This window comes from Saccopteryx leptura, chromosome 3, assembly GCF_036850995.1.
Source record: "Saccopteryx leptura isolate mSacLep1 chromosome 3, mSacLep1_pri_phased_curated, whole genome shotgun sequence".
NCBI classification, from domain to species: Eukaryota; Metazoa; Chordata; class Mammalia; order Chiroptera; family Emballonuridae; genus Saccopteryx; species Saccopteryx leptura.
Window position 1 is genome coordinate 350541183 of NC_089505.1, and position 21302 is coordinate 350562484.

The window sequence follows — 21302 nt, forward strand, 5'->3', positions numbered from 1 at the left end:
CAGATTTGGCCCTCCTGCTCTCTGATGCTACCTAACAGGATCAGAAACATGAGCACTCAATAAAACAAATAATAAAACATGCTCTGTAACATACTATGAAAAACAAACATATGTTCCCTTATCTGAATTGCATAAACAAAGGAAGACTTTTTTGATATGCTGTTTTGAAATGTATATTAATGTCCTCATGGATGCCAAAAATGTGCCAAGACATGAAAGGCAAGAGACAGCATATTAAGATTTTAAAAAGTAAAGTCAAGAATACCAAAAGAATAAGTTTTTAGTGGTAGAAAGAAAAGGGAACATGTAGAGCTTTATAGAACGATAAAGGGTCAGACCTGTGGTGGTGCAGTGGATCAAGGGTCCACCTAGAATGCTCAGGGCACAGGTTGCCCCGCAAGGTACCTATGCAAAGAACTACTGTGAGGTGATGCTTCCCACTCCCCTCCCCTACCCCTCACCTCTCTTCTCCCTAAAATCAATAAGCCTTAAAAAAAAAGTAAAGGGACAGCTTAAATAGAGTTTTATAAGCTATGTTAAATTGGATTTTTATCTCATGTTCAAAGTTCACTCAAAGTCTTTATATGAACATTTCATGTAAATTTTTATTTTTTAGAAGGATCACTGGGGGATGAGGGAAACTATAAGCCCCGAGGCCTTTAGGAAGTGGCTGAAGAGATAGATAATGGTGCTGTGGAGTTAGAGATATTGAAGTAGAAGATCATAATCATTCTCTTACCACAAAATAATAAACCACACATCAGTAATGTATTCTGAGAGGAGAGACAAGATCTACACAATAGAAAACTCAAGCTACTTCGTTTTCCTAGAGCTAGAAATATTAGACTTCTAAAAATAAAACAAAATGTATGCTATTTTAAGTATCTGTTCTAAGATATTGTCCTGTACACACTATGTTAAAAACATCAGAGGGTTTTTGTTAGTTTTAGGTTCCTGGTTTGCAAACTATAGATGATAATAGCATTAGCCTCATCTGAGAACAAAATAAAAATGCAAATGATTGTGCCTCAGCCAGTCCTTCCAAATAAGACACTTTGAGGTTCTTGACAAGCCATGTGATTTTAATGACTCCCTTTAACCACCCCCATGCTGTGATTCCAACACATACTAAAGATTAAAACCGCTGCCACGGTAAAGTCTGAATTTCTTGTCTTGTTTGTTTATTCATTTCATTTTGTTTTATCTTTTAAATAGTCACTCATTTGCTGTTTAATAATAGACATTTCAAACCAGCATATAAAAATCTCTATTTGCAAGATGGTTTTTCAAAATACGAAAGAACACAGAACATTACATAATTCATTGGAAACACAAATAATCAAGGGCACAAGGAATAAAGTTCCATGTAAATGAACTAAAATATCATAAAGGAACACAAGTGAAGGACATGACAGGTGTGAAATTTTGGCAAGTTTGATATTTTGCGGGTTCACTTTGAATTGGTTTTAAAGGCCGATATCCTTAGGCAAACTACTCCTACTCTGCATTAGTTTCGCAGGACTCCCTTAAAAAAAAAAAAAAAAAAAGCAAGGTACTACCACAAACAAGGTGTCTCAAAACAGCAGACAATCATCATTTTGGAGACTAGACATCTGAAATCAAGGTGTGAGGAAGATTTGTTCCTTACTAAAGCTCTAAGGGGTAAACTGTTCCATGCCTCTGGAGGTTGTAGGCAATTTTTCATACCATGTAAATGAAATAATGTGCTGTCAAGTGAGCTATTATTAATACAACTTATTTTAGATGATAAGAGGATAATAGAGGGAAGAAACACGTTTATAAATATGTATTCATAACAAATACAAATACATATTTATAACAAATAAGGAACAATTACTCATAGTTATGAGTGCTCATTCTGCAACTGGTCACATGGTCATTGCTAATGTTTATAACTACCTTTCTCTACCACTATTTCCATTTTCCCTTTGTTCTCAGCAAGCACCTGAGCTGCACATTGCTCTTTGCTTGGTAGGTTAATCTATACCTTACTCCTGACAGGACTGCACCATAGTACTCCTGTCTGGACTGGGTTGTAGTGTCCCATTCACTTTAGTCATCGGGCACTGTCACCAATTTAATAAAGCAATCTGATGTACTGTCGAAGGGAGAAGTGATCAAACCCCCTGTGGACTCAAACTCTGACCCAGGAATGAACAATTTCTATAGTTCTGCTGTAGGACAGTGAGAATGTGTTTTTGCCCTTGCCAACTAAAATCAAACTACTTCTGCTCATGCTTACTAACCGGTAGCTAGAAAAACAGCAGCTCAATGGCTGCACACCAGGAGATATGTGACTTCGCTCAAACAATAAAACTGTGTCTGGAACCGAAGCTACAAGTGGATTCACCACACTGCTAAATTTGTGATAAGCCACACTTATTTTCCAAGGTCCATTTCTTTTCTTCACAGGCCCAACAGGAAAGCTGATTGAGAACATGATAGGAATCATCACCCCTGCTTCCCTTCAGTCTGTGATAGTGGCACCAATCTCTGTCGTCTCTCCAGGAATAGGACGTGGCTTTTGGTTAGCTATTTTTCTAAGCAGAAGTGGCTCTAGCGGCTTTCACATTTCTACAATAATAGTCCTCATTCTACAGGTCAGGGAATCAATGTGGGATTCTATTAGTTGCTGAGTATGCCTATCAGCAATAGGCATTCTGGAACCAGGGTAATCACCACTACATAGATTAGGGACCTCACTTTACATAATATTTAGGATAGTTTCAATGACAGTTCTTGTTCTCATATGCTTCAATTTTTCTATAGATACAGAAAATAGACAAAATCATATTAATGTTTATACAAAGCCTCAGTGGTCATTATTTTACAGTCTATCACTGGATAGTTCCTAAGCCAGCTAGGGATAGAATTTGGAAATACTGATGAACAATATTAATTGTAGTAAATATTATTACTAATGATAGTAATCTTCCATTTAGATTTATACACTTATTTCTAAATACATCTAAGTACTGTTCCATATTACCTCTATTATTACAATAACTTTATAATTCTCTTTATAAGAATAAAATATCTGCTGAAATCATTAGGATAATTCTCTATATGACAAATAGAAGGAAGTTGGCAAGTAGAGTAAACCATAACTAAACGGAAGGTAACAATATTGTAGAAAATTGATTTCAAAACAAAACCACTATGTAAAATCAGCAACATTGAATGAGTATAATAATTAGAGTTGAATTTTATGGCATACCTACAATATGTGATATACTTCGCTTCTCATGTATTTCTTATATGGGTCACACAATGACGACCTGTGAGTTAAATGCTGTTTTTAAACACAATTGTGTGAGAAAACTCAAATTCAGGTAGTAAAATGATATGTACCATACCACACATAAATTTTTACTTAACCACAGGATTTGAACTCAGATACTTTATTGACATGGTCTTTACTCTTCATCTCCACAACAGATAAGGAGAAATGCAAGAATTAGGCTTGTTTATTGTAAAAGTGGTCATTACCCAACATTTAATGAATCACCAAATGTATGTGTTGGCTATAGCACTGACTTATCCCCTGATTTCCATATGACTTTCTCCTCCCTGTGCTTCAGATATTTGCCCAAATTTCCTTTCCAATGATTCAAGGCTTGTCATGTTATGTGATACCACTACCACCATATTTCAGCTCCCCAACATCTCTTCATTTTCCTCCCTATTGTCACTTTCTAACGTATTACATACTTCGTATACTTATGTTTATTTTCTTTCTCATTAGAAAGTTAACTTGCAGTGTAGTTTTGTCTGATCTCCTTTACTCAATCTTTATTTCTCTTCGCCTTTCCTCCCTTCCTCTTTCTTTCTTTCTTTCTTTCTTTCTTTCTTTCTTTCTTTCTTTCTTTCTTTCTTTCTTTCTTTCTTTCTTTCTCTCTCTCTCTCCTTCCTTCCTTCCTTCCTTCCTTCCTTCCTTCCTTCCTTCCTTCCTTCCTTCCTTCCTTCCTTCCTTCCTTCCTTCCTTCCTTCCTTCCTTCCTTCCTTCCTTCCTTCCTTCCTTTTCTTTTTTCTTGCCTCTGACTTTTTTTTTTTTTGTATTTTTCTGAAGCTAGAAACGGGGAGAGACAGTCAGACAGACTCCCGCATGTGCCCGACCAGGATCCACCTGGCACGCCCACCAGGGGGGCGACGCTCTGCCCACCAGGGGGCGATGTTCTGCCCATCCGGGGCATCGCTCTGTTGCGACCAGAGCCACTCTAGCGCCTGGGGCAGAGACCAAGGAGCCATTCCCAGCGCCCAGGCCATCTTTGTTCCAATGGAGCCTCGGCTGCGGGAGGGGAAGAGAGAGACAGAGAGGAAGGAGAGGGGGAGGGGTGGAGAAGCAGATGGGTGCCTCTTCTGTGTGCCCTGGCCGGGAATCGAACCTGGGACTTCTGCACACCAGGCTGACGCTCTACCACTGAGCCCACCGGACAGGGCTCTTGCCTCTGACTTTTACTCTCCTTTCTTCCTCCCTTTCTTCTGTCTTTTTTTCCTGTAGTTCTTCTTTCTTCACTTTACTGCTAACATCTAGAACATGGTAACCTAGTTCTTAATAAATATTTTTGGATAAATAATTAGATTAAATTTATTCATTAACTTATTAGGGGGTGTTGGACAGTTTATAACAAAGAAATGAGAAATATTAACGTGATTAGAGGCTATCAGGGAAGGCAGCTGTTGTCTATTGTAGTTTTGGGCTGTCAAATATGGAAAGGGTTCCCATCATGGAATATTTTCTGTGTTCTAACATATTTCACTCTGTTACTGCAAGATTGAGTTTCTTTGCTAGAGATTGAAGTTGGTATAAACCATATTTTTCGCTCCATAAGATGCACCTTATTATAAGACACACCTAGGATTTTAAGGAAAAAATAAGAAAAAAAAATATTCTGAACCAAATGTTGTATTAAAAGATCTAATAAAATACCTTATTTTTTGCTCCATAAGACACAAGGGCATTTTCCCCTCCACTTTTTTTTGGGGGGAGGGGTACAAGAGCATCTTACGGAGACAAAAATACAGTACTTCACTTCTTTCTGGATACATTCAGCCCTGAAAAACTGTTCTTCACAGTTGCTTGTAGCATTTGAACATGGTTTAACATATTCCAAATAACATGCCATTATTTCTTTTATCTTGACAAATAAACAAAGAATTAGATATAATTTCAATAAGAATATTATTCTCAAAAAAGAAAGTAGAAAAAGCTATTGGCAAAATAAGTCAAAAGACATTTATACTTTATATAATCAAGTGTTAGTTAACATTCAAACTTTCATCAGCGAAGCTATTTGTTGTAATCATCATAGATTATCTTAAAATAAACAGTCATTATATTTCTACCATGAAATAAAAGTTCAGTTCATTGAAGAGTCTCAAAATAACATATAGTTTGAAAAAAATAATAATTTATCATTAAAAAGTATAATCTGGCATTATCTGTATCATAAATATAAACTTTTAATTTCCCATTTCAGTGACTCTTGTGAGCACCATTCTACTTAACAATTACTATAATTCATTATTTCAAAACACAGGCTTTTACTCAACTCTGATTTCTTGGTAAACCATGTTGATATTCAATAATACTGCTTATATAACTCATTTTATTTTATTTTTCAAATGAATGAATAGCAATATAACATTGTTGGCAGCACACTTTTTCTGTACCTAAGCAAATATATATTAGCATTTTACAAAAGCCTATTCCTTGCTATGCATAGATATTGTACTTTATACAACTGATCATTTTATAGTCTAAATCATGGAGCACAGAATAGCCATTAAGTAAAAATCGTATGACTAGCATTAAATTTAGGAAAAAAGAATCTAAGCACATTTTTTTTCTTATAGGAACCACTCATATGGCAAGAGCTAATTATATATCATCTCTAAACCAGTGATTTTGTTCAAATAAAAATTAAAAAATCTTCTAGCGTGCATATATAATAGCTTTTCCACATTAGATATATTAATGTTATATAAAGTCTAACTGTCTTTTGACTTATTTTGCTGATAGCTTTTTCTACTTTCTTTTTGAGAATAATATTCTCATTAAAATTATATCTGATTTTGCTAACTCCATAAAAGAAGTTTGACTTGAGCATGTTTTTTTCTACAAGTGGGACAACTTTGAATGATGTCTCTGTTCTGGGGCATACTCTAGCCTTTAGCAACAAAAGTAATCAATTTTGTATGGCTGAACAGTACTTTGGTTTTGTTCTGCAAAATACACTGTATTTCCTGGAAAATTTTATGCTTTATTTTTTAAAAAAGAAAAGAATTACATTATTGATGCTTCATGATGCTATTTGAATATTTAAAATACAAACTACTAGGGACTAGAATAATATAAGTGTAATAAAGTTTATATTTCAGATATTCATCATCACACTGTCAATTCTCACTTGTTTTTTTTTGTTCATTTGTTTGTGTTGATTAGTTGTTTGAGACCATCACATTCACAGATGCACTTATCTCATTACTCAAGATAAAAAGTTTTTTTTTTTCTTTTTTTTTCTTTTTCTTTTTTTTTTTTTTTTTCATTTTTCTGAAGCTGGAAACAGGGAGAGACAGTCAGACAGACTCCCGCATGCGCCCAACCGGGATCCACCCGGCATGCCCACCAGGGGTGATGCTCTGCCCACCAGGGGTGATGCTCTGCCCATCCTGGGCGTCGCCATGTTGCGACCAGAGCCACTCTAGCGCCTGGGGCAGAGGCCACAGAGCCATCCCCAGCGCCCGGGCCATCTTTGCTCCAATGTAGCCTTGGCTGTGGGAGGGGAAGAGAGAGAGAGAGAGAGGGAAAGCGCGGCAGAGGGGTGGAGAAGCAAATGGGTGCTTCTCCTGTGTGCCCTGGCCGGGAATCGAACCCTGGTCCTCCGCACGCTAGGCCAACGCTCTACCGCTGAGCCAACCAGCCAGGGCAAGATAAAAAGTTTCATAATAACATTTGTTTTTTTCCATAATTTAATATCATCTTGAATTATGTTTTATTTTCATCATTATTTTACCTCTTCACAATAATTTATGAAATATTGATCTAATTTTATTATAGTTCAGATGTAGGAATAAAACCTGAAAATATAGCAACTTAAGCATAGCAAAAGTAGAAAGATGTGGTCTAACATAAAAAATAATAACAGACTCATTAAATGTTAGTAGATAAATACTAATTATTTTCAATCATATAATAAACAAATAAGTTTACCCTGGTGTTTAGTAAGGAATCATGTCATTTCATTAAAGGGTTATGACATCATATTTTACAATTTGTGAAATGTTTATTAAAACAGTTGTTTCATTGCTTTACTGTTTTAAAACTACCAAATAACCTAAAAATAATTGAATAGAAAGAATAGAAAGAAATAGCCATGGCAGGTGCCTCAGTGGATAGAGCATCGGCCAGGCATATGGACGTCCAGGGTACAATTCCCAGTCAAGGCACAAAAGAGAAATAACCATCTGTTTCTCCCCACCTCTGTCTTCCCCTTCTTTTCTTCCCCTCCCACAGCCAGTGGCTCAATTGATTCGAGTATGGCCGTAGGTGCTGAGAATGACTTGGTTCTCCAGCATTGGCCCCTGGTGGGCCAGGAGTTGCCACGTGGATCCCATTTGGGGTGCATATGGGAATCTGCCTCACTATATTCCCTCCTCTCACCTAAAAAAAAAGAAAGAATAGCAAATAATTCTCAGACTAAATTTCTGACTTCCTGTCATAGTCATAGTTATCATGATTTTATTAAATTAAATTAAATTGAGTACAGTTTAGTCAACTAAAATCTTTGTTGAGCCACATTTGCCCTAGGCATTGCCCTTGTGGTGCAAATATAAATAAACAACAGTCTTCTTGTTAAACATGGTGAGTTGAGCATTTACATTTCTATCCAGGTCCTTTGAAAACTATGTCAAGTTTGACATCAGCAAGATGGTTAAATAGGGAGTCCCAGCTCTCATCTCTTCATAAAAACACCCAGTTAATAACAATATAAACCCAAATACATTTATGAGAAGTACAGAATCCCGTCAAGAAAAAGCAGTGTCCAGATGAACACAAAGCTAAGAATAGCTGCATTCAGATGGGTAAGAAGAGCAATTTGACGTTACCCAAGTCAACTCTTCCACCAAGTCGGTACAACTCAGAGCCCTAAGAGATTGCTCTGGCCAATTGACTCTCCTTCAGGCAAAAAAGAGAATGCAACATGCATCCAACGTCCCTGGCCTATCAAGGAGCTGCCCAAAAGACTGTTGCTTTCTTTGACTCAGTGTGCTGAGGGAAGGGAACTCACATAGTTGAAGGTCTGGAGGCAGCTAAGAAAGTAAAGGGGGAGGCAGGTTACTGCAACATCATGGCTCTGTGAGATTGGGAGAAAGCTCACTACCTGAAAGACTTCCTCAAAGAAAGATGAAGAGGAGGGAGACACACATCCAGGTATCTGGTTTCAGTACACCGCCCTAAGGAAAAAGGACAGGCAGTGTGCTCTGGGTGGCACAACATTGCAAGATTGAGGGATGGCACACAATCCTGAAACTTTGCCCCAAGGAAGGAACGATAGGAGTGGAACATCCAGTAAGTGCACTGCCCTAAGGAAAACGAGTGGGAAGCTTGTTGGGGCTAGTTCAGCTCTGCAAGATTGGGAGGAGGTGACCACCCAGAGACTTCCCTTCCAGGAAGGAGGGAGAGGAGTGGAGAGCACACATTCATAAAAAATGTTTGAAGGACTTCTAGAATCTCTAGTTGAGTTCATTGGTAAAGAAATTTATCTCTCTCTTTTTTTTTTTTTTTACAACATACTGACATTTTGTAGTTTATTTAATTATTATTTGAATTGAAATTTTTTATTTACACAAGAACTATACATCTATACATTTCAGTAGATGAAAGTAAAACTTGCTTTTATATCATATAAATTTGACCAGAAAAGATAAAAATAAAACCAGCAAAAAATTTATTATAATTAGCAGTGCTTTGGATGGTGCATGCCTCCCTTGGCCAGAAATGAAAGCAGGGGATTTTCCCTGAGATATGATCAACTGACTGTCCTTCTCTCTTTTTTTTAATGTCCCTCTCTACTCCCCTTCCTGCCTTCCACCTCCCCCTGATAAGGACTTCACTTTTATCTATGTCCAGGAATCTTGGTTTTATATCTCACTTATGTGTAAGATCATACAGGTCTTAGTTTTTCTGATTTACGTATTTCCCTTAGTATAATGAAGGCCTTTTTCTATTAGTAAAGCCAATAGTTAAAGGCTAGAAGAGATGGCTGTTTCTTCAGGTACACAAATACCAGTGTGAAGCAACAAGGAACGTGAATAACCTGAGCAATATAATAAAATCAAAGCAACAAAATAAATCTTCAGTAATTCTAATAAAATAGATATCAACAAGTTGCCTGACCAAGAATTCAAAAACTGCCATATGACCTAGTGATTCCACTTCTGGGAATATATCTAAAGAATACCAAAACACTAATTTGAGAGAATATAGGCACTCCTATGTTAATTACAGTGCTTTTTTCAAAAGATAAGATTTGGAAGCTACTCAAGCGCCCATCACCAGATGAATAGATAAGAAAGCTACAGTGCATTTATGCAATGGAATATTAAATGGCCATAAAAAGTGAAAGAAGCCAGTCAGAGAAAGACAAGTGCCATATGATTTCACTTATATCTAGAATCAAATGAACAAATTAAACTAAGAAACAAGACAGAAACAGACTCATAGATACAGAGAATAGACTGAAAACTGTCAGAGAGGAAGGGTTAGGAGGGCTGTATGAAAAGGTAAAGGTATTAAGCAAAAGCAAACAAACAAACAAAAAAAACAACAACTCATAGACGCAGACAATAGTATGATAAGTTCCAGAGCAAAAGGGGTAGTGGCAGGTAGAAGAGGGAGAAGGGGGAATAAATAGAGGTATAAGGAGACTTGACTTGGGGAGGTGAATATACAATATAATACACAGATAATGTACTATGAAATTGTACACCTGAAACCTGTATAATTTTATTAACCAATGTTACCCAAAAAAGTCTTTAAAGTTTTTAAATAAAAAAATAATCATTTTAAGGAAGCTCAGAGTATTATAAGAGAAGACAAATAGATAGTTTTTAAAAGATGTATATAAAAAGTAATTAGTAAGAAGAAATGCTTCTTGTTGCAAATATAACTTCCACTTAATCTTTCCAACAGAAGTTAAGATATTTAGTTAATAGGTGGGTTGAGACTTAAATATAGATTCAACTCATAATGATAACTATGTTATTATAATTGTTTTGTGTAAGAAAAGGAAATACTAGTATGACTAGTAGAGAATAAAAGAGATGTCAGTGAACTTGAGACAAGAACAGGAACTCTTCGAAGTAAAACATACGGAGAAAAAAAAAAGTTGAACAATTTATCCTCAGCAGTGAGATATTTATCCTAACATTCATGTAACTGGAGTCCTTGAAGGAGTGGGGGGGGGGGTATGTAAAATTATTTTTATTTTTTTAAAGCTGAGAATTTTAAAATTTTAATTAAAACTATATCCAAGAAGACCCAACAGTCTTACAAGAAACACAAAGAAAATTACACCAAGTTTCATTATAATTAAAATACTCCAAACCAATATTAAAAGTAGTCAGAGAAAAAAAGGCACATAACATGGATTCTAATATGATATTAGCAGCAAACCTCTAGTCAAACACAGTATAAGCTGAGAGACTTGGGAGCAACATTTTAAATTAAGAAAGGAAATAAAAATCCTCTCAGTGTGGAGTTAAAACAAGCAAAAATATCTTCAAAAACAAAGATGAAGTTGGAAGAATAAGAATTAATCAATAGCAGAGAAACACTACAAGAAACATTAAAGGAAGTCCTTAGAGCAGATAAAAGTTTTACCAAATAGAAATATGAATGAAGAATACCGAAAATGTTTATTTCTGTGTCAATTAAACCTCAATATGACTGCATGTAAACAGGGTGGGGCAAAAGTAGGTTTACAGTTGTGTATATGGAGAATAATACAATATAAATAATAATACAGGAATAAACACTGTGGGCCCTGGCCGGTTGGCTCAGTGGTAGAGCGTCGGCCTGGAGAGTAGAAGTCCCGGGTTCGATTCCCGGCCAGGGCACACAGGAGAAGCGCCCATCTGCTTCTCCACCCCTCCCCCTCTCCTTCCTCTCTGTCCCTCTCTTCCCCTCCCGCAGCCGAGGCTCCATTGGAGCAAAGATGGCCGGGCGCTGGGGATAGCTCCTTGGCCTCTGCCCCAGGCGCTAGAGTGGCTCTGGTCACAACAGAGCAAAACCCCGGAGGGGCAGAGCATCGCCCCCTGGTGGGCAGAGCATCGCCTCTGGTGGGCATGCCGGGTGGATCCCGGTCGGGCGCATGCGGGAGTCTGTCTGTCTCTCCCCGTTTCCAGCTTCAGAAAAATACAAAAAAAAAAAAAAAAAAGAATAAACACTGTGTTTCATGTACTCACAACAGCAAACCTAATCTTACTCAACAGTGCATAAAAGTGAAGAAGTGAGAATATAAATACACCAGAAAATTATATATATATATATATATATATATATATATATATATATATATTTTTTTTTTTTTTTTTTTTTAAACACCAAAATTTGTCTTTAAACTGGAAAAAGTTCAAATGTTCATCAACAATATACCACATTAATAAACCAGGATATGTTGATATAATTAAACTACTTTTACAAAGAATGCATGAATCTTGCAAACATAATATTAAGTAAATAATGGTAGGGCCAAGATATATTCATTTCTCTTTCATTTATATAAAGTTCAAACTCTCAAATCTTTGATGGCTTTAGAGGTCAGCACAATGATTATCTTGAGATGCTTGAAGGGTATTGACTGAAAGGGTATATGATGGAGCTTCTAGGTGATTGGACGCTCTGTTACACCACTCAGGTGTAGCTTATAATATGCATTAACGTGTGCCTTTACTATATTTCAATTATTATTAAATATTTTTTAGTTTATGTTATAATTCTATTAAGAATATCAGAAAGCCTGGCCAGGCCATGTCACAGTGGTGGCACACTGGATAGAGCATCGGACTGGGATTTGGGGGACCCAGATTTGAAACTCCGAGGTCGCCAGCTTGAGTGTGGGGTCACTGGCTTCAGCAGGGGATCATAGAAATGACCCCATGGTCGCTGGCTTGATCCCAAAGTTCGCTGGCTTGAAGCGTAAGATCGCTGGCTTTAGCTCAAGGTAGCTGGCTTGAGAAAGGGGTCACTTGCTCTGTTGTAGTCCCCCGACCCCAGTCAAGGCACATATGAGAAAACAATCAATGAACAACTAAGGTGCCACAACGACAAATTGATGCTTCGCATCTCTCTCGCTTCCTTGTCTGTCTATCCCTATCTGTCCCTCTCTCTTCCTCTCTCTCTGTCTGTCACACACACAAAAAAAGAAAATCAGAAAAAAATAATGCATATTGTGCTGGGAAGAGTAACATACTAAATCTTTATCTCCATAATAGAATTTAAATAGATAAGGTTCACAACACTTGTATCTTTAAAAAATAAATATTAATATTTATAAAGGTGTATATTAATATCTGAAAAAAATGAGTAATATTTTACCTCTTTGTAAACTGCAGTAGGAAAGGGTATGGCAGAATAGGGAACTGGTATTTCAAAATATAATCCAGATGATACTTGTTGACTTTCAAGTCTGTAAAGTCATAAATATACTTTAAAATATGGCACATTTAAAAACAGTAGTCAAGTGTCAAGGATCTCACATTGCATGAGGCAATAAATATGCTATATTATTTTATATTATTTCATTATATTATACATTTGTTTCTTAATTTTCTTCTCTCAGTATTATATAAACTACTTATATTAGGGATTTTTATGACATTCTTTTTTGTTATGTCTGAATAACTCAGCATGATATTTGATATATAGTACCACTATATACATATGAAATTAATTTATAAATAAATGCATTAATGACAAATATTAGTCTTAAATTCAGGGAAAATTCAAGCCATGGAAGAGCAAGTAAAATATAATTTAAAACAAGGGGAAAACATTAAGTTCAGATTTAGCTACCTAAGTCAGAATGTCTAAGTGGACATTCTTAATGAGTCTTACCAAAGTATCAATTACTCACAATTACATGTCGTTTTTATCTTTCTTGGGAAATCTTGGCAACATGAAAAATTGGCTACAACGATTGACAATAATGGGCTTTTACTAATTATTTTATCTATTTATTTCATTATCTAAGGACTCATTAACTTTAGATTTAAGCTGCTCAAGTGATTTTCTGTGGTACAAAACAACTTCCAGTTAAAATCTCATTTGTGCTGTTGAATTACTTTTATTAGAACATACTTATTGATTTTTCTGTTATTTCCATAATTCTAATACCTCTGCCACTTTCACATATACAGAACCATTGGGTGCACCAGACAATGGCTGTGTGCTAAAATTCTTTCTTTATTAAGCTTCCACTCTCTCCTGCAATTCAACAACTTTTTCATTACTACTACATGTGAATTATACTAACAACTTGGATGACATAAAATAATTATTAAATAAGCAAGGTAATCAGAGATATCCATCTTTACTTATAAATGCAAACTATAAATGATTAAAAGATGCTTAGCAATATTTCTTAGATGATATCCCCAAGGTATATTAATTATACTTAGATTTAATTATAGTTAGCTGTTGGGCAAATGAGCATCAAAAGAGCAATTATTTTAATGTAATATTATCACAGTGGTATTATTATGCTTATCACACAACGCATGGTGGAATTTACATCCACACATAATGATTCTCCTTATTTATTTTTTTAAATGTTTGTTGACATGGTTTCAAGTGTCTCGCTCAATATAACACCCTCTACACCACACATTGTGCCCCCACATCCTACGCAATGTCTCTTTCCACCCTTGTTTCACCCTGTCTCCATCACCTTCTTTCCTTCAGGGAATTGCTACCCTGTTGTCTCTATGTGTTATGTAGATATAATTTGGCTAATCCCTTCACCATTATTGATTGTTTCCCCTTTTCCCCCTTCCCATGACAGCTGTCCATCTGTCTTGTGACCCTGCCTCTGTTTCCATTGTTCCTTAGTTTATGGTGTTGATTAGATTCTACGTATAAATGAGATTATATTGTATTTGTCTTTATCTGCCTGGCTATTTCATTTAGCAAAATAATCTCCAGGTTCATCCATTCTATTGCAAAAGGTAAGATTTTATCCATTTTCATGGTCGTGTACTATTCCATTGTGTAAATGTACCACTGCTTTTTTATCCACTTATCTGATGAGCATTTGAGCTGTTTACAGATTTTAGCTATTTTAAACAACACTGCAATGAAGAAATGAAGACTGGGTGCATATCTTCTTTTGAATTAGTGTTTTGGGATTCTTAGGATATATTCCTTGAAGAGGGATAGCTGAGTCATAAGGCAGTTTCAATTTTAATAAAATTGTGGCTGTATGAGTTTGCCTTCCCACCAGCAGTGCAATAGGGTTCCCCTTTCTCCACACCTTCCCTAGCACTTGTTTGTTGATTTATTAATGAAATTATTCTGGCAGTTGTGAGGTAATATCTCATTGTAGTTTTAATTCACATTTTTCTAATGATTATTGACATTGAGCATTTTTTTCCATTACCTATTGGCCGTCTGTATGTCCTCTTTGGAGAAGTATCTGTTTGGGTCCCTTGCCCATGTTTTAATTGGACTGTTTACCTTCCCTGTGTTGAGTTTTAGAAGTTCTTTATAAATTTTGATTAACCTCTTATCAGATGTATCAGTGAATATGTTCTCCCATGAGTGTGTTTTCATTTTATTTTGTTAATGGTGACTTTTGCTGTGCTTGATAGTATTTTAATCTTTTTAAATTTATTGACACTTGTTTTTATTCTAACATGTGGTTGATCTTAGAAAATGTACCATGAACACTTGAAAAGAATGTATATTCTGCTGCTTTGGTGTGAAATGTTCTGAAGATATCAATTACATCTAGTTGATCTAGTGTGTAATTTAAGGCTAGTGTCACTTTATTGATAGTCTGTGTGAAGGATCTATTCATTAATGTGTGCAGGGTGTTAAAATTCCCTACTGTTAGTGTATTGCTGTTGTTCTCTCACTTTATGTCCATCAAAACTCTGCTTTAAATATTTAGGTGCTCTTATATTGGGTGCATAAATATTTACAATTGTTATATTCTCTTGTTGGAACACTCCCTTTATCATTATGTAGTGACCTTCTTTGTCCCTTACTCTAGCTTGTATTTTAAAAGCTATTATGTCAGATATAAGTATTGCCCCAGCTTTTTTTTTTTTCATTTCCATTTGCATAGAATATTTTTTCCATCCCTTCACTTTCAGTGTATGTGTATCTTTTGTTCTGAGGTGGGTCTCTTGTAGACAGCATAATTACAAGTCTTGTTTTCTTATTCATGCATCTACCCTATGTCTTTTGATTGGAGCTTAATCTGTTCACATTTAAGGTTATTATTGATTTATGCTTATTTATTGCCATTTTATTCTTTAAACCTATAATCCTCTTTCTTTTATTTCTTTTTTTCTTTCCTCTTCTTATAGATGGCCCTTTAACATTTCTTTAAGTTTTGAACTTCTTGAGCCTTTCTATTGACTGGGAAGCTTTTTTTTTCTTCTTCTTCTTCAATTTTAAATGCTATCCTTGCTGGATAGAGTAGTCTTGGTTAGAGGTTCTTGTTTTGCATTATTTTGAATATTTCTTGCCAATCTCTTCTGGCCTAAAGTGTTTCTGCTGAGAAGACAGATGTCAGCCTTATGGAGGATTCTTTGTAGGTAATTAACTGCTTTTCTCTTGCAGCTTTTAGTACCTTTCTCTGTCCCTTATCTTTGGCATTTTAATTATGATGGGTCTTTGTGTCAGCCTCTTTGGGTTTATCTTTAATGGAATTCTCTGAGTTAAACTTGTGTGAGTTTTTTCTTCATCACTGTAGGGAAATTTAAGTTAAGACTTTTCAAACAAGCTCTCTATCCCTTGTTTGTTCTCTTCTTCAGGAATCTCTATGATGCCAATGTGGTTTCTCCTCATGTTATCACAGAGGTCTCTTTGAGTTTCCTCAAACTTCTTGAGTCTTTTTGCTGCTCTGCTTCTGTGCTTATGTTTATCTTGTCCTCTAAATCGCTGATTTGATCCTCTTCTTCATCCAACCTGCTGGTGATTCTTCTAGTGCTATCTTCATGTCAGATATTGTATTTGCCATTTCTGACTGCTTTCTTATGGTTTTATATCCTTTTTAATGCTTACTGTCTCTTTGTTTAAGGTCTCATTGTATCATCCATTCTTGCTCTAAGATCTTTGAACATCCTGATAACCATTATTTTAAACTCTGAATCTAGTTGTTTGGTTTCTTTCAATTCATTTAATTATTTGTCTGGGGATTTCTCTTGTTGATTCATTTGGGTCATAATTTTTTGTCTGCTCATTTTGTCTATGTATTAGGTATCTCTGCTCAGACTCCAAAATTTGTTGTGACATCTTTATAAAGAAGGTGGGCTCAGTGACAATAACCACTCAGATTAGGTGGGGTCAACAGTTCTCTCTTCAGAGGTTCTTTCAGCTGGGGAGCCCCTGTTCTCAGAGAGGAAGATTGAAAGTGTCTTCCACTGCAGATGATTATGCCACCCACCCAAAGGTGGCTAAGCCCCTTGACTGGTCCCAACAATAGGCTCCAAGAAACTCACATTTTGAATGTCTGTGTTCTAAGCTTCTTTCCTTACCCTCTGTGGAATTTAACCCAGTAGGGCAGGGAATCCTAGACTAGGGCCTGCTGACTGTGAAGCTTGGCCTCATCCAGTGCATGTGAGTTGCTGTGCAGGTGTTGACTACAGAAAGCAGAATTTTCCTAAGGTTGTTTGGTGCCTGATGAGCTTTCCCTTTGTATATGCTGCTATAGAAGTTACTGTTTCCTTCCCCAGTTTTGTCCCTGGAGGTTAGTTCTGAGTCTCTTAGGAGGAAAATCTGGTACAGACCAGTATAAGATACAACCTGTGACTGGCCCTCATCAATTTTTTGGAGCTATAAACAATGCAGAGTTTGTGATTGCCTCTGCTGAGCACATGGGAGGATGAAGCTGCACACCTAGGCTGGCTTTTACCAGCACTGGTCCTGGGGGCAAGTCAGCAAAGGGTCCAAGGCTCCCTGAGAGCCACCTCCTGGTGCCTCTGTCTGCTGGTTGCTTGCTGGGCTTGGCCTTGAAAAAATCTCTGGTTGAGTCTAGAGACTAAGGCAATTCAGGAATTAGAAAAGGTGGTAGGGCCGTGGTCAGTTGGCTCAGTGGTGAGCTATGGCATGGTGTGTGGATATCCTGGGTTCAATTCCCAGTCAAGGCACACAAGAGAAGCACCCATCTTCTTCTCCATCCTTCCCTATCTCCTTTCTCTCTATTTCTCTCTTCCTCTCCTGCAGCCAAGGCTCCATTGAAGCAATATTGGCCCAGATGCTGAGGATGTCTTCATGACTTCTGCCTTAGGTGCTAGAGTGGCTCCAGTTGCAATGGAGCAACACCCCAGATGAGCAGAGTATCACCGCCTAGTGGGCATGCTTGGTGGATCCCAGCTGGGTGCATGCGGGAGTCTATCCTTCTGCTTCCCCACTTCTTACTTCAGAAAAATACCAAAAAAATGAATAAATAAAAGGTAGTAGATGTGACTCCCACTCCACAGACTTGGGTGCCAGTCAGTCCTAAATTTTTATCAAAGACCTCAGTAAGGTATGGCCACTAGGAGTCTGGTGGTTGTGGCTTCTGAAACCCAGAGATTTGGTCTGCCCACATTCCAGAGAGTTTCTGCTGAGTTCTCATGAGATAAAAGTACCAGTCATATTTTCATAAAAGGGGGATAAGCTCTGGTCTCAATGCCAGAAAACTAAGTCACTGCCACACCTCTGCTTCATGGCCAAGGCCACTTACTTCTCAGCAGAGCCCAATATCAATAGGGTGGGACCAGAAAGATTCCCAAGGGTGGAATAGTTGCTTTCCCCTACACTGAGGCCACACAGAAGACCTGATCCACTTAAGAAAGATGATGAATACAGTACTAGAGAACGATTCTTCACTGGAGTTCCCATGGCAGCCCCTAAACTTGTCTCTTCCCAAAGCTGCCAGTTTCACATGGTCCTCACACAACTGTAGTCCTCTCAGCCCTCCCTTTGCTGGAGCCCTGGGTAAGTGCCTGTAAATGAGATTTTCTTCATGGGCTCTTGAAGACAGTGCCAGTGTCCCCGAGAGCTCCTGTCTTTCCTATAGACAGAGACCTTACATCTTTTTATCACTAGATGCTGTCTCTGTATATCTTCTAAGTTCTTGGGCTCTAGGCTGGAGTGCCTGGCCTGGGGCTTCAGAACCACACCTCTCAGGGTGAACCCCGACCCAAGCCACCACTTGCTCCTCGGAGCAAGACCTTTTTACTTCTTCACTCTTCCTACTAGTTTTGATGTGGCTTCTTCTGTGACTTCTTGGTAATAGACTCCTCTTTATTTATTCCTAAGTTGGTTTTTCAGGCTGATTATTCTTAAATTTAGTTATAACTCCAGGTTAGTCCTGGAATATCTGTCTACCCTGTGATCATCTTGGAATCATCTAGGTATTTGCCCTTGACCTTTATATTTCTGTGTTTACATTCCTGAGTGAGCTCATCATCCAGTTCTTAGAGCAATAAACTTTTATTCATAGATTGGTTGACAATCTATTTATTCTAAGCTTGAGAATAATATTTATGATATCTTCTGAAGAGCTTTGAATGGATATAAAACAGTAGGAAAAATTGTCTAAAAATGGAAACAGTTATCACCCTCTCTCCCTACTTGGCTAACCTCCTTTATTCTGTACTTTGTGCAGATAACCAGAGGTTGATTCCTGTGACCAAAGGTTTATTTTCAATCTTCACCCTTCATACTTACTCAGACTCCAAGTGCTATATCATGGATGTCTCAAATTTTCTCACTCAGATGTCCATACCCCATCCATAGTCTAGTTAAACCTTATAACTTTCTAACTGGCTACCTAGCTACTAGTCTATTTGCTATTGGGTTGGCTTTCATAGTTTCTTTTATTATTTTTAATTCTAATTTTGGAATAATTTTAACTTTACACAACAATTGCAAAAATAGTTCAGAAAGTACTTTTATACCCTTCCCTTAGTTTCCTCTAAGGTTAACAAATTACATAATCACAGCACATACTGTCTTAGCTAAATTTAAGATGCAAATTTTGGCACATTGCTATTAACTGAACATTTCATTAAGATTTCATATTTTTTTCATTAATATCATCTTTCTGTTCTAGGATTCCATTCAGGATCCTACACTACATTTAGCTATCAAGTTCATTAATTTCCCCTGGTTTGTGGCAATGTCTCAGACTCTCCTTCTTTATCATAACATTGACAGTTTAAAAACACTAGTGAGGTATTTTATAGAAATAAAATGACTGGACATGGGTACGTTTGGGGAGAAGACTAACACAGAAGTGAAGTGGCTTTCTCATTATAATATATCCAAATGTATTTAAATAATATTAACATAAATTTTCCCTGGTGATGTTAACCTTGATTGCTTGGTTAAGCTTATATCTGCCTGGTATTAGTGTAAAGTTACTGTTTTTCCTTTTCTGTACTCTGTTGCATGGAAGCCAGTCACTAAGTCCCAACCCCTCTCAAGAGGAGAGGAATTCTATTATTTGAAATTCTGTAGAAAGACGTGTCTTTTTCAACCCTGATGTTTTAATTAACCATTGGTTCTGTATTTTCTACAGTCTGAAATACAAGTACTTATAATAATATACAAAGCATTCTTTAATCATGCACTTGTTTGACTTGCTAACTTCATTTATGGATTACTCTCTAATATCTGTAGTAACCAACTATAGTTTGGTGTGAGTGTTCCAAACCCCTCTTTTTGCTTATATTCATCTTAGAATGCCCTGCTCAACTTGTAAATACCCACTTATGACCTTTCTTATTGTATTTTCTTAACATTCTCAGAGGGAATTGGCCTGTTATTTCCCTGTGATATGTGCTAGGTCTGGATTCCAAACCACATTTCCTAGTGCCTTTAATAATTTTTTTATAATTATGTATTCATTCAATACAAGATTCTAGCCTATGAGTTTTCTGCACATTGAAAATATCTTAATCATAATTTTACTGCCAGATTTCATATTTCTTCCATATGAGAGAGAATCAGATGGAGGAGATGAAAATAAAAAGGAAAAAAGGTAAGAGGGAGGGAAGAGGATAGGAAGAAAGGAACAAAGGAATAAGAAAGAAGGGAAGGAATGAAAAAGGATCTAATGAAAGAAAAAGTACAGACAAAATACAAATTCCAATTCTATCATTCTGGGAGATAAAAACCTAAAATTATCCAACAACTCTCACTCCTTTCCACTTGGATTTCTGTGTTAGTTTCTATTTACTGCTTCACTCTATGCAAGAATGTCGTGCATGAAAATTACTTTTGCCAAAATGCCATTAACAATTGAATAAGTCAAGTGTAGAGGTTCATGCCCAGAGCTTTTTTCATTAGCATTTATGTTTTAGGGTGTTTGTGACTTTCATTTGCAAGGCATTTGGACCATGCACAGTCCCTGTCAGCATTTTTCCTGGGTTTTTTTGTTTTGTTTTGGTTTTTGTTTTGTTTTTTGTAGTAGCATATCACTGATTATTAACTGGAGTAAAACATGTAGTTGGAATTTCTTTGTATCAAATAATATTTGTTGAAAATAGTTTCTAAAATGTCACTGCCATTAATTCTGCTTCCCACTTATTTTACAATTTTTAGATTGTGTGTGAGATATCTCCTCTCAATAATGCTGTAATAATATTTATAAGATTTTAGGGACAATAGATTTTGCTTGTGAAAATAGCATTCATGGTGATTGGTAGACAATGTTCTTCTCTGTAGTTTTAAAGTTAACTTGAAGATAATTCTTTCATAATACATTGCTCTGGCTCACTGTGCATCATAATAATGATCATTTGTTTCAATGGCATTTTATTTGTTTTAAAGAGTTATTGTTGCTCTGACCTGTTTTCTCAGTAGTAGAGTGTTGGCATGGCATGTAGAAGTCCCAGGTTCAATTCTCTATCAGGGCACACAGAAGTAACCGTCTGTTTATTCAACCCCCCCCCTTCTCTCTCTCTTTCCCTCTCTTCTCACACAGCTGTGGCTTGAATGGTTTGTACAAGTTGGCCCCGGGCACAGAGGATGGCTCCATGGCCTTGCCTCAGACACTAAA

General features: G+C 36.8%; 1 non-coding gene across 1 annotated transcript; it reads left to right on the plus strand.

Moving 5' to 3' along the window:
• The first annotated feature begins 11066 nt into the window (after positions 1-11066).
• Positions 11067-11142, plus strand: TRNAS-GGA (transfer RNA serine (anticodon GGA)). The gene has a single exon. It is a non-coding gene; the product is annotated as a tRNA-Ser (tRNA).
• Positions 11143-21302: the final 10160 nt, after the last annotated feature.